Below are 13517 nucleotides of genomic sequence, written 5' to 3'. Positions count from 1 at the left end.
TAGGTTAGCAATTAACCCTTTTGTTTACAGCATTAATGAATGAGGTTAGAGTTGGATTTAAGGATTTGTTAAATGACAAAGTCCAGTGATCTTAATTACTTTAATCTTATCTGACCTAGATGAATGAAATGTATTTCCAGCACATAAAATGGTAAGCATTATGGCCTTATAATGTGTAAATTTCTGGTCAGATCTCTGATGTTAAAAACAAAATAAAATGAGAAATAATGAAATGGAATAATTTATGCATAAATCTCCCCCAAAACAATTAAAGTAACCACAATTCTGGGTCATATAACACCTTTTTTTCAATCCTTTTCTAATTTTTAAATAAAAATCACTTCCTTGTCCCCAATTATAAAAATTTCACCTACCCATTGTAAAAACAACAGATGATTAAAAAAATAATACAAAGAGGAAGTGTAAACACACAGATATAACCAATGTTCACATTTTTATTTATAGTCATCTGAGGAATTTTCTTCTATGCATATATACATAGAAATATATATTTATTTTCCTAGTATATAAGAATGGGATCATGTTATACATGTTATTTAATAACATTCTTTTTCCTGGTAGACAATGTGTCCTGGGCTGATATTGTCCCTTTTCCTCCTGTCAGAGCACAGGGACTTAATTGCTTTTGTTCCTCTTCAGAGCAGCTGTTACCTCCCCAACTTCTTGAGGTCTCTCCCCAAGACTCATTGCAGAAGACAATACAGCCTCCCCAGATTTTAATCTCCTCACTCTCCATGTAGTCCACTGCACAGACCATTGTTAAGGATTTCACTGCTCATTAAGAAAACAGATGATACAAAAATAACCACCATGGCAGGTTCTATAGATTTGACATACTTAAACGTCCTGGTTTCCTGGCTGGGTGGTCCCTGGGTAGTCTGAAAGGCTATTGTTTGTCATGTTTAATCCTGGGTAGAAAACTCATCAAACCCCCTCACTTAGCCCTTTTCCAAACTTTAGTCTCTGAAGATAAGTGATTTTCAAGCTATCTGGGGGGAAGATTCAGTTTCTGTTTTGTTTTCTTTTGTTTTTAAGCATTCTTTTTTTGTGATATAATACACATAACATAAAATTTACCATTTTGCCATTTGTAAGTGTACAGTTCAGGGGCATTAAGTACATTCATAATGTTGTACAGCCATCATCACCCACCATCTCCAGAACTTTTTTCATCTTCTCAAACTGAAACTCTATACCCATTGAATAATAACTTCTCATTTTCTTTTCCCCACAGCTCATGGCAAACACTATTCTACTTTTGACTCTATCAATTAACTATTTTAGGTACCTTAGTAAGTAGAATCATACAGTGACTGGCTTATTTCTCTTAACATAATCTCTTCAAATTCATTCATGTAATAGCGTAAGTCAGAATTTCCCTCCTTTTAAGGCTAAATAGTATCCCATTATATGGAATACTGCATTTTTCAATCCATTTATCTATTGATAAACATTTGACTTGCTTCCACCTTTTGACTATTGTGAATAATATTGCTATGAATATGGGTGTGCAAATATTTGTGTCCCTGCTTTTAATTCTTTTGAGTATACCTCCAGAGTAAAATTGTTAGATCATATAGTAATTCAATTTTTAATTGTTTTAAGGACTGCCATACTGCTATCTATAGAGGCTATACCATTTTATATTCACATTAGTGATGGACAGGGCTTCCGGTTTCATCCTCACCAAGACTTGTTATTTTCTGGGGGCTTGTTGTGGTTATTGTCTTTGATAACAGCCATCCTAATGAGTATGAAATGATATCTTATTGTGGTTTTGATTTTAATTTCCCTAATGATTAGTGATTTTTAGCATCTTTTCACATCCTTATTGGTCATTTGTATATCTTTTTTGGTGAAATACGTATTTAAGTTGATTGCTCATTTTTTAATTGAGTCGTTTGGGTTTTTATTTTGTTTGTATGTATTCTATTTTGTTTTGTTTTTAACTTATATTGTAGATTGATTATTTTATAAAATATGGTAAAATTACTATCAGTGAATTACTGGATATCAAGATAAAGGTTGTTAAGAAAAAGTCCTAGGATATCTGCCTATAGCTATAATTAAGTTAGGAGGTATTGATTCCCTCTTCCACCTTAAACAATTAGGAAACCAGAAAAATATATGAAATGATGGCTGTCAGATATTGGACAAAAGTTCCTTTAGGAGTATGATTTTTTTCAGAGAAGGGAAACAAACAAGGCAAGTTCTACTATTGCCTCAGCCTACTTTTAGGAGTCAGCCAAAAAGCATGCCTTGAGAGAATCAAACTGATCCCTGGTAAGGTGGCTGCTATATACAGGAATCCAGCAGAATCCAGCACTCAATAGTGAAAATTCACATTTTCCACAATCCAATAAAAAAAAAAGTACCAGATATGCAAAGAAGCAGGACATATCCATAACTAGGGAAAAAAAAACCCAACTGTTAGAAGATAAGTTCTAATAAGAATACAACAGAAAAAAATGACATATAAAATATAAGCCTTATTTTTTTAATTAATGGACATAGATAAATTACTCAGTCAAACTGCTATAAATGTGTCTAAATGCTTACTCCCGAGTTCTGTGCTTATTTTTCCATGCACTAATTCACAGGCCACACTTGGTGTAGCCCTGCTTAGACCAATTTTTTTTTTTAAACCCCAGCAGAAAGAATTGAATATGTGGTTAAGGGGGGGAAAAAATCACATTTGAATGTATGGCCACACAAGAGCCTTGTATCCCTCAGGGAATTACATATCTCCAGGAATTCCAGACTGAGGGACTCCCACCTCAGTGGGATTCCAGCAGCATGCTGGAACCCGAGGGAACACATAAGGTGAAGACTGGAGTCCTCAAAGTGAAGTGTGCAGGGGAATTTATGAGAGGCCTAATTGGCACCATCATTTTCGATAAATAGAGACACAAAGTTTTAGGTAAAACCCTTCTGAGCCTAATAATTTCCTCCTTTAGTACGGACTTCAGAGGAAACTGCACTACCGTATTTGCCGGCGTATAAGACGATTTTTTGGCCCTGAAAAATATGCCTCCAAGTGGGGGGTCNCACTTCATTCCACATACCGTTCAGGCATCAGCAGCGCTGCTGGGTGTATGCTCGGCTGTTATGCGATTTTGCTGTTATGTGATTTTACCACACTCGCAAAATCGCACACAGCCGACCATATAACAAACTCTGTATTTTGAGTGGAAATGTTAGGGGGTCGTCTTATATGCCCAGTCGTCTTATACGCCGGCAAATACGGTAAGTCATCCTGGAAATAGGTCCTTGGTTCACAAGATGCTGAAAACTAATTATTTGACACCTCAAATTGTATGCATATTATAACTGCCAAGTATGAAGACATGATTAGCAGAGCTCTTTACCAGCTAGCTACCTCTCTGAAGCAAGTGCCCACAGACACATGATTCCAGAAGAGAAAGGGATGTTTTATGTCCTGTTCATTAACAGCAGCTTTCCCTTACAGTCCTGAAGATTGCTGCTCCGCCTATCCTGGTTCAAAACTGTTTTGTGTGAAGCAGGGAAGAGAAAGAAAAAAAAGACAATATGTACAAATTGGGGATATGCAAATGTCATTAAATGCATTCTATTCGTTTTCATTTTGGAACTCATTGCAACCCATCTATCAATGTCTTTTTCTATTCCTTTTGTTTGTCATCTATAAAAAGAATATAATGATAACAGTAACTACCTGATAAGTGTTAAATGACTTAATATATGTAAATATACTGGCACAATCCAAGTGCTCGATAAATGTAAACTATATGTCTATACATCTCTGGATGTTTACTTATCCTTTTATTCATTCAGATTCACTTTAAAAATATATAGTGTCTGAGCAATCTAAAATTCACACAAGTGAGCTTTTTAAATGAAGAGCTCTGGTATAATTGTACAGAATGTAGCACTGTTGAACTCATGTGAGACAGGTTTCATTATTTTCTGTGGCAAAAGCATGTCTTCCCAAGAGCAAGGAGTTAAGTCCTTAGGTGTGGGTGGTAGAATCAATCTGCAAGGTCAGGTTGCCTGACGTCTACTTCATCATCTACAAAGGCTCATCACCCCCTTTGGTCTCCCCACAGAATCATTAGTGCCCATCTCCTATGTCTGGGTTATTTTGGTCTATTGGTGAGACAAACAGTTCTGTGGCAGAGCCCTGAGTGATGCCTACCTTGGCTGGGTGCTGACACACACACCTAAAGTATTTAGAAGAATGATAAGCGGTGCATTAACTAGGCTAGCTCAACAGTGAAATATGGCAAGTAGTCTTTTCATTTTTTAATTTCAAGTCCACATCCCTGTATCCTGCCATGCAAAGTAGAATTTCAGGATGATGACAAGAAGGTCTTAGAGAACGCCCTTCCGAGACATGTGAAGAGTTGCCCCTGATTTGGGCATTTATGTCTGAAATTCTTGGTGAGTGCCTAGCCTGGTTATAAAGTGTTTGTAAGTTTGTACGTTTGCAAAACAGCACGTTTCCTGTTTCCACTGGCAGTCTGACCTGGGGATGGCTGAGTTGCTTTATGCATTTCAGTGGGTGCTCCCTGTATGAATATGGAAACTTCTCATAAGGTGACATGTGTCCACTAGGGATGAATGCTCTAACTACGCTTGGTGACAGTAAATAAAATTGTTTTGAAATGGATCAGATGTCTTGTACATAGAGAAAGAACTTTGTGTGATCCTTATGCTTGGCTAAAGTGGTTTTCTGAAATGAGAATGTAATATTCCTTAGAGACTAAGTATTCATAGTGAATTATTTTCATTTAAAAATAATCATTTAGGGGTAGATTTGAGGTCTTGTGCTAAACTAGAAGTGACAAAAAATAGCTAATAAAGAATTTACCTTTTGTTTTTGTGCTTCCTAACTTTCTTAACATTCATTCCATTTCTTTTATTGGTCACTGGTTTTCTTGTCTCCATGCCTTCTCTTGACACCCTCGGCCAGTATGTTGGTTTTAGATACCACTATTGCTTTGTGCAAAACAGTTGAATCTCTTTTTATAGCCGTGGGATTTCTTGTTATGTGAGAGAATGAATCTCTATCATCTAAGCCATCTTAGTTTGATATTCTCTTGCTTGTATCTGAAAGCATTTGACTCTTTTTCCTCTAAACAATCATGGGAGAGCATCCTCCTGGTTTTGGGAGAGAGAGAGAGCGAGGTCTGTCCTTGAGACACTCCGTGGCTTTTTTCTCCAATACGCCCTTCTCCCCACCTTGTTTTCTGCTCTCCTTTTATTCAGAATTCCTAGGTGAATTTTATTAATGTGGGAGTGTAACAGATGCTAAAAGTTATCTAGGTTGTTTTTTTTTTTTAAATTTTGTGGTTACTTCCCTTTCTTCTTCCTCCCACACACAAAACATTCTGAGTAACTTCCATTAAATTTGGTACAAAACCACTTGCTGGGGCTGTGACATCGGGAAAATGAAATAAATTGTGTCTTATAATTTTTTTAAAAGAATATTTTTAAGGCCCAATCTGAAAAATGACTTCCATGAGACTCTTCCTGATCGCCTGTGAAGACCAAATGTCATTTTCTTTGGAACTTGCCTCTGACACCCAACACTTTGTTCTTATAAGATTTTTTTTTAATGTTTCCTATACATTGTAACTCTGTGACAGTTGGGTCCCACTCTGATGCAACTTTGGATGCTCCACAATATTTTGCAATAGATGTTCACTGAGTGTTAGGCAGATGCATATATATATATATATATATATATATATTTTCTAACTACTTCACATGATACCTAACATGGGGGAATGGTAGAGAAGCAATGAAAACAAGCCTCACAAGTTGGGACATGACACTCAAGTTATGAAATTAGAAAAAAAGTAGACTCAAGGAGAACACAACCTGAGCAATAAAAAGCTTCAGAGAAACTAAGCAACAGGTGACAGAGGGGGTTATATGAGGTGCTAAGGTGCTAAGTGTAAAAAGCTAGAGTTCCTAAAAAGGAAAGGGAAGTTTATAAAGTTTGTTTCTTAGCAGTGTGGTCAGGCAACGCCAGGACTTGCCCTGTGTCTTAGTCAGTTCAGGCTGCTATAAAAGATGCCATAATAGACTGCACGTGTTCAACGACATACATTTATTTCTCACAGTTCTGGAGACTAGAAGTCCAAAATCTAGGCTCCCGAAGCTTCAGTTTATGATGAGAGCCTTCTTCCTTGTTCATTAAGGGCCGTTTCCTTGCTGTCTCCTCACATGGTGTAAGGGACCAGGGAGCTCTCTGGGGTCTCTTTCATAGGGGCGCTGATGCTCATGGGGATTCCACCCTCATGACCTCATCACCTCTCAAAGCCCCACCGCCAGATACCATCACATTGAAGAAAAGATTTCAACACGTGAATTTTGGGGGAGACACAAATATTCAGTCTAGAACACTGTGACTCTGGACTAGCGCAGGAAGCTCCCCACCCACATCAGACTTGTGAAAAGCCATGCTGATGACAGCGCACACTGCCAGTTGTGCCTCTTGAAGCTGTGGAAACTGGGAATTTTAATAAAAATCTTCCTCACAGTGTCTGTCAGGAAAAGTTGGAGGTTAAAATTTTATCAGGTTCAGTGTCATTATAAAATGACGTTTTTTGTGTCGCATTCCCAAGTTAGTTTCTTATTCAAAACAGTTATTTCATTCAATCCCTACATAGTGAAATGAACACTTAGAAGTACAGAGTGAGTGTGGTGAAGAGAAACAGACCTCTGCGTCTTCCCATTTCAGAAAGTACTCTGAGTACATGCTGACATCTTAGTTTTTTGCAGCCATCCTTTAAGTTACTATTTTCTACACTTTGTTTTTACTTACATTCAACAATGAATCTTCAGAAGAATCTTCATGTTAAAAATGTTTTCTTTTAAACTTGCTTAGGTATGTATCATGATGATAGCACTCTGGAAGTGGTCACAGACAAACATGTACAATAAATATGTGATTTTAAGAAATATTATTTCCAAGATTCTTAGCTTCTAAATATAGTGATAATGAGAAAACCCCATGACGTTGCTGCTGTGGGCACCAAACACAAGCCACAGCCAGCCCACCAGGAATTTTGTACCACTCTATTTACTCACAGGTGTATTCACTTTAAAGTGAACCTAACTTAAGAAAATTTAGACTTGCCAAACAGAAAAGCTAGCATAGCGATTATCTGCTAAAGAAAAGGATCCTTTGCCATGCCAACATTTAAAAGAACAAGCTGCTTTTGTGCATTTTCAGGTTTGAAAACATTTATCTCCCTGGGGACACTGGATTTTCTGGAAACAAAATAGATATATTCTCTTCATTGTTCTAGCACAGACCTTGACAACTTCGGAAGCCAGTTAGAAGTAGGGTGAGCAGCTGATGGTCTGTGTGATGTACTAGGTGGCTCGTGAGTCCAGAATAAGAAACCAAAGAGAAAGATAACTGTTCTAGCATTGATTTGCTGTGAATCAATTTTGAACCTCAAAAAAGTCATTTTTATTTTGCTCACAGGGAAATTATCTTAAGCAGCCTTCTGCAGGTAAAGTAGTTTGAGTTTCTGAGAAGAAAGAAGATGCAGTTGAATTTGGCAGAGTAGCATATTACATATGGGAGAAATCAGAGCATCAGACAATATTGAAGCTGAAATGGTCCTTAGCATTCTCTTAATGAATCTAAATACTCCACATGGTAGATGCAGTAAGTATGGTGGGCATCTTAGTTTTGTCTCACTAGCATTTCTTCTGTCTTCCCAAACCAACCTTAAACATGGAGCCACTTCCAATGAAAAGTTCTAAAGGGTTATGGCTTCATTAGTGCAGGCCTTCCCAGGTGGCTCCCCTGAAGGGTCTTGACTTAGGTCACACTACATACATGTTTTTTTTTCATGTTTGGTGGGTTCCAGGGAAAAGAAGTTTATCATGTGAATTGAAAGAATGTACCACATTTATGATTGTCATAAAATAAAGCAGGTTTTGGATTTTTTTATTTTTTGGGTTTGATTTGTATTGCTTTGACCAAAGGTGGGGTAGAACAGAGAATGGAAGTAGAAATTCTGAAGCATAATGATACATTGACAGGCATATAAATTTAAATGTAGCTTTGAGTGTTAATTAGTCTGTATAATGGCTAAATCACACAGTTCTTTCTCCTATCTGAAGTCCAACTGAAACAGTAAAAGATAAAACAGCCTCTGGGTTGACATCTAGCTCTCTACTCTGTCTTATACTCTGATCTATGAGGATGTAGAATTTGCTGCAGTGGCATGTTATAAAGATATGTTTTGCCTTGGAAATAAATAAGATATTTCTGTTAAAAATAGATACAGAGATTAGTGGTGGATAAATCTGATTAAGTTTAGAATCTGGGTTGACTTCATATGAGGGTTCCAGGAGTTCTGAGACTTAATGACAGATTACAGAAGTATTTGGGGATTAAAGAGCTCATCAAATCCAGGAAAAAAAAAAAAAGCATGGCCTTAGGGTACAACTACTAAGAACTTTGAAATAGTACTGTGCCTTTAACAGTTTAAGATTTCAGTATTTTGAGATAAAATATAAAAATCATAAATAAAAAGCAAAGGAAAAAAAAGTGTGGCCTTTAAGGACTTCCTTTCCACCACCCTCACCCCCCCAATAAAATACACACACACATACACACACACACACACACACACACACACACACATTCATATATATGTATATATGAATATATGAATATACATATCAAATATGTGTATATATGTGTATTTATATACATATATGTGTACATATGTGTATATGTACAGAGGGTGCCAAAAATGTATACACATTTTAAGAAAGGAAAAATCTATTAAAATTGTAATACTCAATATATATCATAACAAAAGATGAATACAAGTCATGTTTGACTTCTGCAATTACAAGAGGTGCTCCAAGTGGTTACCATCAGCATCCAAACACTTCTGATTATGGTGAACTGCTTGAGCAATGTTGATCAAAGTGTCCACTTGTATACATTTTTTGGCACCCCTGGTATATGTATATATATATATATATATATATATATATATATATACACATATATACTTTATATTATATATACAAACTTAAGAGAAAAGAATGAATGGTCATGGCTTTAAATTTTCAGAGGTATATATTTTCCACTTCTATGGTAGAAAAGAATGCTTTTCACTTGTCTTTTGCTTAGTTCATATCTCATAAATTTCTATCCATAGTTACATATTTATAATTCTTATCCAACCCTCAAATAAAGCCATAAACAATCACATTTTAGTTTCCTGTAAACATAATAAATGGACATTGTTATACGTCATCCTTTTCTGATTTCAAATTACCCATCTTCAGACACAGAATAGATTGCGGTTAAGATCCTGTGCTTTAGATTCAAGCAGGCAGAAGTTCACATCCTACTTCAATGATTTACTAGATTTCTGACCTTGAGAACATGGCTTAGGTTTTCAGAGCCATAGTTAAAAAAAAATCAAGTATTATATATTGTATAACTGTATGTGTATATATATAACTGCATGTGCTATACCTTTATTTTCTTTTTATTTAAATTTCACCTATCCCCTACCCCCCTCCCCTTTGGCAACCATCAGCTTGTTCTCTGTGGGTCTGTTTCTGTTTTATTATATTTACTCATTTGTTTTAGTTTTGTAGATTCCACATATAAATGAAATATGGTATTTGCCTTTTTCTGACTTATTTCACTAGGTCCATCCATGTTGTCGTAAGTGGCAAGATTTTCATTCTTTTTTATTGCTGAGTAATATTCCACTGTATATGTACCATCTCTTCTTTGAACTTGTAGAATGGAAAAAATAATATCTAATGAATTTATTGTGAGAATGAGAATGTTATGAGATTTAACACATACACAGTATTTAACACAGTATCTGGCATAAAGTAAATAATCCACAAATAATCATTTAAAAACCTTAAACAGTGGGAGGTGCCTTCTTTTGACCTATTGCCCCAATGAACATTATATTGAAAAATTGCTCCTTGATGCTGTTCTTTTCCACCCTCTTTACTGAAATATTTACAAACATCAAACTGCAAAGCAAGAAACTTGCAATCTAAAAGTCACACTATACAAAATTTATCCAAAATGGATGAAAGTGAAAGTATGAATGGAAGTAACAAGAATAAATATTTACAAAGCTTTACTGCATGAAAAGGGCTTTCAAAGACATCTAACAAAAAACTATATAAAAAAAGACAATCTGTTCACTCTTCCATAATAAACCTGCAGCTTGAGTATTGTCCAGCGTTCCTATTTTACAGATTAAAAAATATGACTTAGGTTGAGTTATTTTGGCAAAAATCATACACATTATAAGTGGCAAGGCCGGAACTTATGTTCAGACCTTCTGATTCCAAGTCCTTGGTTGGGGGTAGTTATCGGTGCAACTGGGGGCCAAGGAATCCATGCAAGGAATCCAAGTGATTAAACATGTCGGTTGCATTATGGACCTCTCTCCTACTTGTGGATTTTGCTTTCTCACTGAGGATTATAAAGTTATATAATCCTCTTCACAAATCTTCAAAAATTCCCGGTTAGGTGACAGCTAATGAAGTAAGTATACAAGGCTTCCGTTTGAATGGATTACAGAGGGCCTAGGATTTTGACAGCTACGATGGAGAGCCAGAATTTAAACAACTCTGCATTGTCTAGGCTCATTTGATGACTCATCTGGAGCTCTGCAGGGACAAGGATCATGTCTTACTCATCTTTGCACCGCAGGGCCCAGCACAAAGCCTGGCACACAGGAAGCACCAGGGTGGGGTTTGAGCACCAGGCTGACAGGCAGTGTGATGATTGATAATCAGTTAGCATCACCACTTAATCTCCGCTTTTGCTGCAGATATCAGCTGTCACTAGAAAACATCACATGGTAATTTTTCATTTTTTTAATTCTGGATCAGAGCCACTGACCTGGACGATGAGGTGACAGAGCACTCCAGCCTCTACATCTCCCATCAGTTCTCTCTGTCTCGTTCCTTTGCAGAAAGAGCTGCTTTTGTAGAAGCCTGAGCCTGAGCCAGAGCGACAGGCCTTGTTTGCCTCAATAGGAAAAATAATTTTAAAATAAGGATGTTAAATCGCCTTCTCCTTTGAGTCCCTTGAATGTCAGTGTTGACTTAAACCTTCCCCATGGAGAAGAGTGGCGCTGACCAGCAGGGTGGTGAGGTGCATTTAGCACCAGCTTGGAAAGAGCCGCTGTAGGATGAAATCTCTGCACTGTCACATAACAGTGGCTGAATTTATTGGCCAGTTACTGTGTAGATCATTCTCCTTAATCCTCAGTGAAGGATTACCATTATTCTCATTTCCAGATGAGGAATTTAGAACAGAGAGGTTAAGTGATATGCCCAAGGTCACAAAGAGTAAGTTGCACATCTGTGATGAAACAAAGCAATTGGACTTCACAGCCCATGCTCTTAACTACACTGTGTGACTTTGGGCAAGTGAATGGCCATCTCAGTGCCTCCATTTCCTCACCAGCAAAATGAAGGGAAGAGTGACTACTACTTTAGCTTGTCAGGAATAGTCATTGAAATAATAACATGAAAAGCACTTGACACTTAGTAGGTGCATAGGATATATCACCTCTCTCCTTTCCCTCACATAATCTGAGATTGAACAGCATCATGTCTTGAGCAACTCTGTAGAAATATAAAACTAAATTGACTCCAAACCATGCCAGAGCCAATGGCAATAAAACTGATTTGTTTAAACTTATTATTTTGTTTCAATAAAAGACCTGTGTCCAGTTTCCTCAGCAGACCCACAGAGCCAACCCAAACTGAAAGCATACACAACAATTGCAAACTAATTGTTGAAACACGACAGACACTTCAAGCACCAGGAAATTCCTTCTTAAAATGGCTTCTTAGCCAAAGCAGGCATGATTAAACAATCCAGCAGTGTAGCTGCGACCTTCAGGGCGCACAGTGGGGCTTCATGCTGCTGGAGTGAATGGAAACACTGGGCCTCGCTTGCCAGCTGGCACTGACACTCCAGGGACAAGATATGCATGGCCTTGCCTTCCAAGTTGAGAGCAATTGCTGGCAGTACACTGTGAGCATGTCAAGTGAAGAGAAAATTTTTTAAAAGGCCCATCATTGTTTTTCTTTCTTTAAATGGTAGCCACTGAAAAGTTATGCAAACACTTCAGCTGTGGAATATTTAATCTGACATTTGGCATGGCTCCTTTGTTGACCCAAGACATGAAGTATGCAGTATATGCTTCACAGTTGTTTCATTGCTTAGTCTAAAAAGATAAACCAGATAAAACAGTTTAATTTCCCTTCTCTTCAGTTCTAACTGCATCCATGGGTCCCTCCCTACCTGAGTCCATACTTGATTCCCAAGTAATGGGATGACAATTATGACCCACAAGGCCATACGATGAATAGCTCATTTAACCAGGTGGGTGGATTTAATCCTTTTCTTTCTTTTTTTTTTTGGCCCTGCTGACAGCTTTAGGAGTCCCTGTGGTTATGCTTTTTTCTCAAGCTTTTGGCAGGTCTTCTCTTTGGATCTGGTTTTCATGTGCTGTCATGGAAACATTGCCAGAACTGCCTCCTCATCTTCTTTGTCACTGGGTTTTTAGTGAGCAGAGCACAGACATCTTGCTGGTTCTTCTGCCCGTGCATACTGGACAGGCGTCCTGGCTGCATGTGCTCTTCCACTCCATCAGGGGAAGCTCACCCATCCTGTTCCTTCTTCTTTAACTGTCTCACTGACAGATGTGTTTTCCTAAAAGTGGAATCTCCTGTGGGCTATCTTTGAATATCAGTCACATGGCTTCTCATCCTCAGACAGGTAAAGAGGACATTGCCACTCCTCAAAAACACATCAATGCCAAAAAGCTGAGTTAGTCGGCAGTTTCCATTTCTTATCATGTGAAGGGAAGGATGCAATACTGGTCCAGATTCCAGAGGGAAGGACAACCTTTCCAAATGTTCCTCCACTGAATAGTTGGACCAGTTGCCCAATGTAAGCAGACATACTTCCTAAGGTCCCACCCTTCCTGTAGGTGGGCCAGTAAGGCCTAAAAGCACTGGAAATCACAGTAAAATGCAGATTATACCTTCATCCTCCTCCACATCAATATTCATTGTTATAACAACACCGATTTAAACATCAGGTTGCTGTCACTTGGCTCCAGGCAATGGCATAATTCTGCTTCAGAGAAATACTGCAACAGCGCTCATCATTTAAAAAGACGGGGGTGATGGGAATAAGAGAATCAAATGATGGAAATGCCAGAAACAAAACAAAAACCAACACTGAAACTGCTAAAGTAAACTTGAGACTGACAAATCTGGACATTTCCTTAGTTCTAATTCAAGTTTCTGGGTCCCATTCCAAAAAAAGTATTTCTTCGTTTGTAATGGAAAATTTAAAGTACACAAACATGAGCATTAAAAGCCATGTCTCAGTTTGTTCTTTTATGGTTTTAGAGCTTGAGGGATTTAATTAGGTGAGAAAGAAGCTTCTCAACCTCAAACACTTC

The sequence above is a fragment of the Hipposideros armiger genome, unplaced genomic scaffold (assembly GCF_001890085.2).
Source record: "Hipposideros armiger isolate ML-2016 unplaced genomic scaffold, ASM189008v1 scaffold_489, whole genome shotgun sequence".
NCBI classification, from domain to species: Eukaryota; Metazoa; Chordata; class Mammalia; order Chiroptera; family Hipposideridae; genus Hipposideros; species Hipposideros armiger.
Note: the sequence above shows the minus strand (reverse complement) of the source record.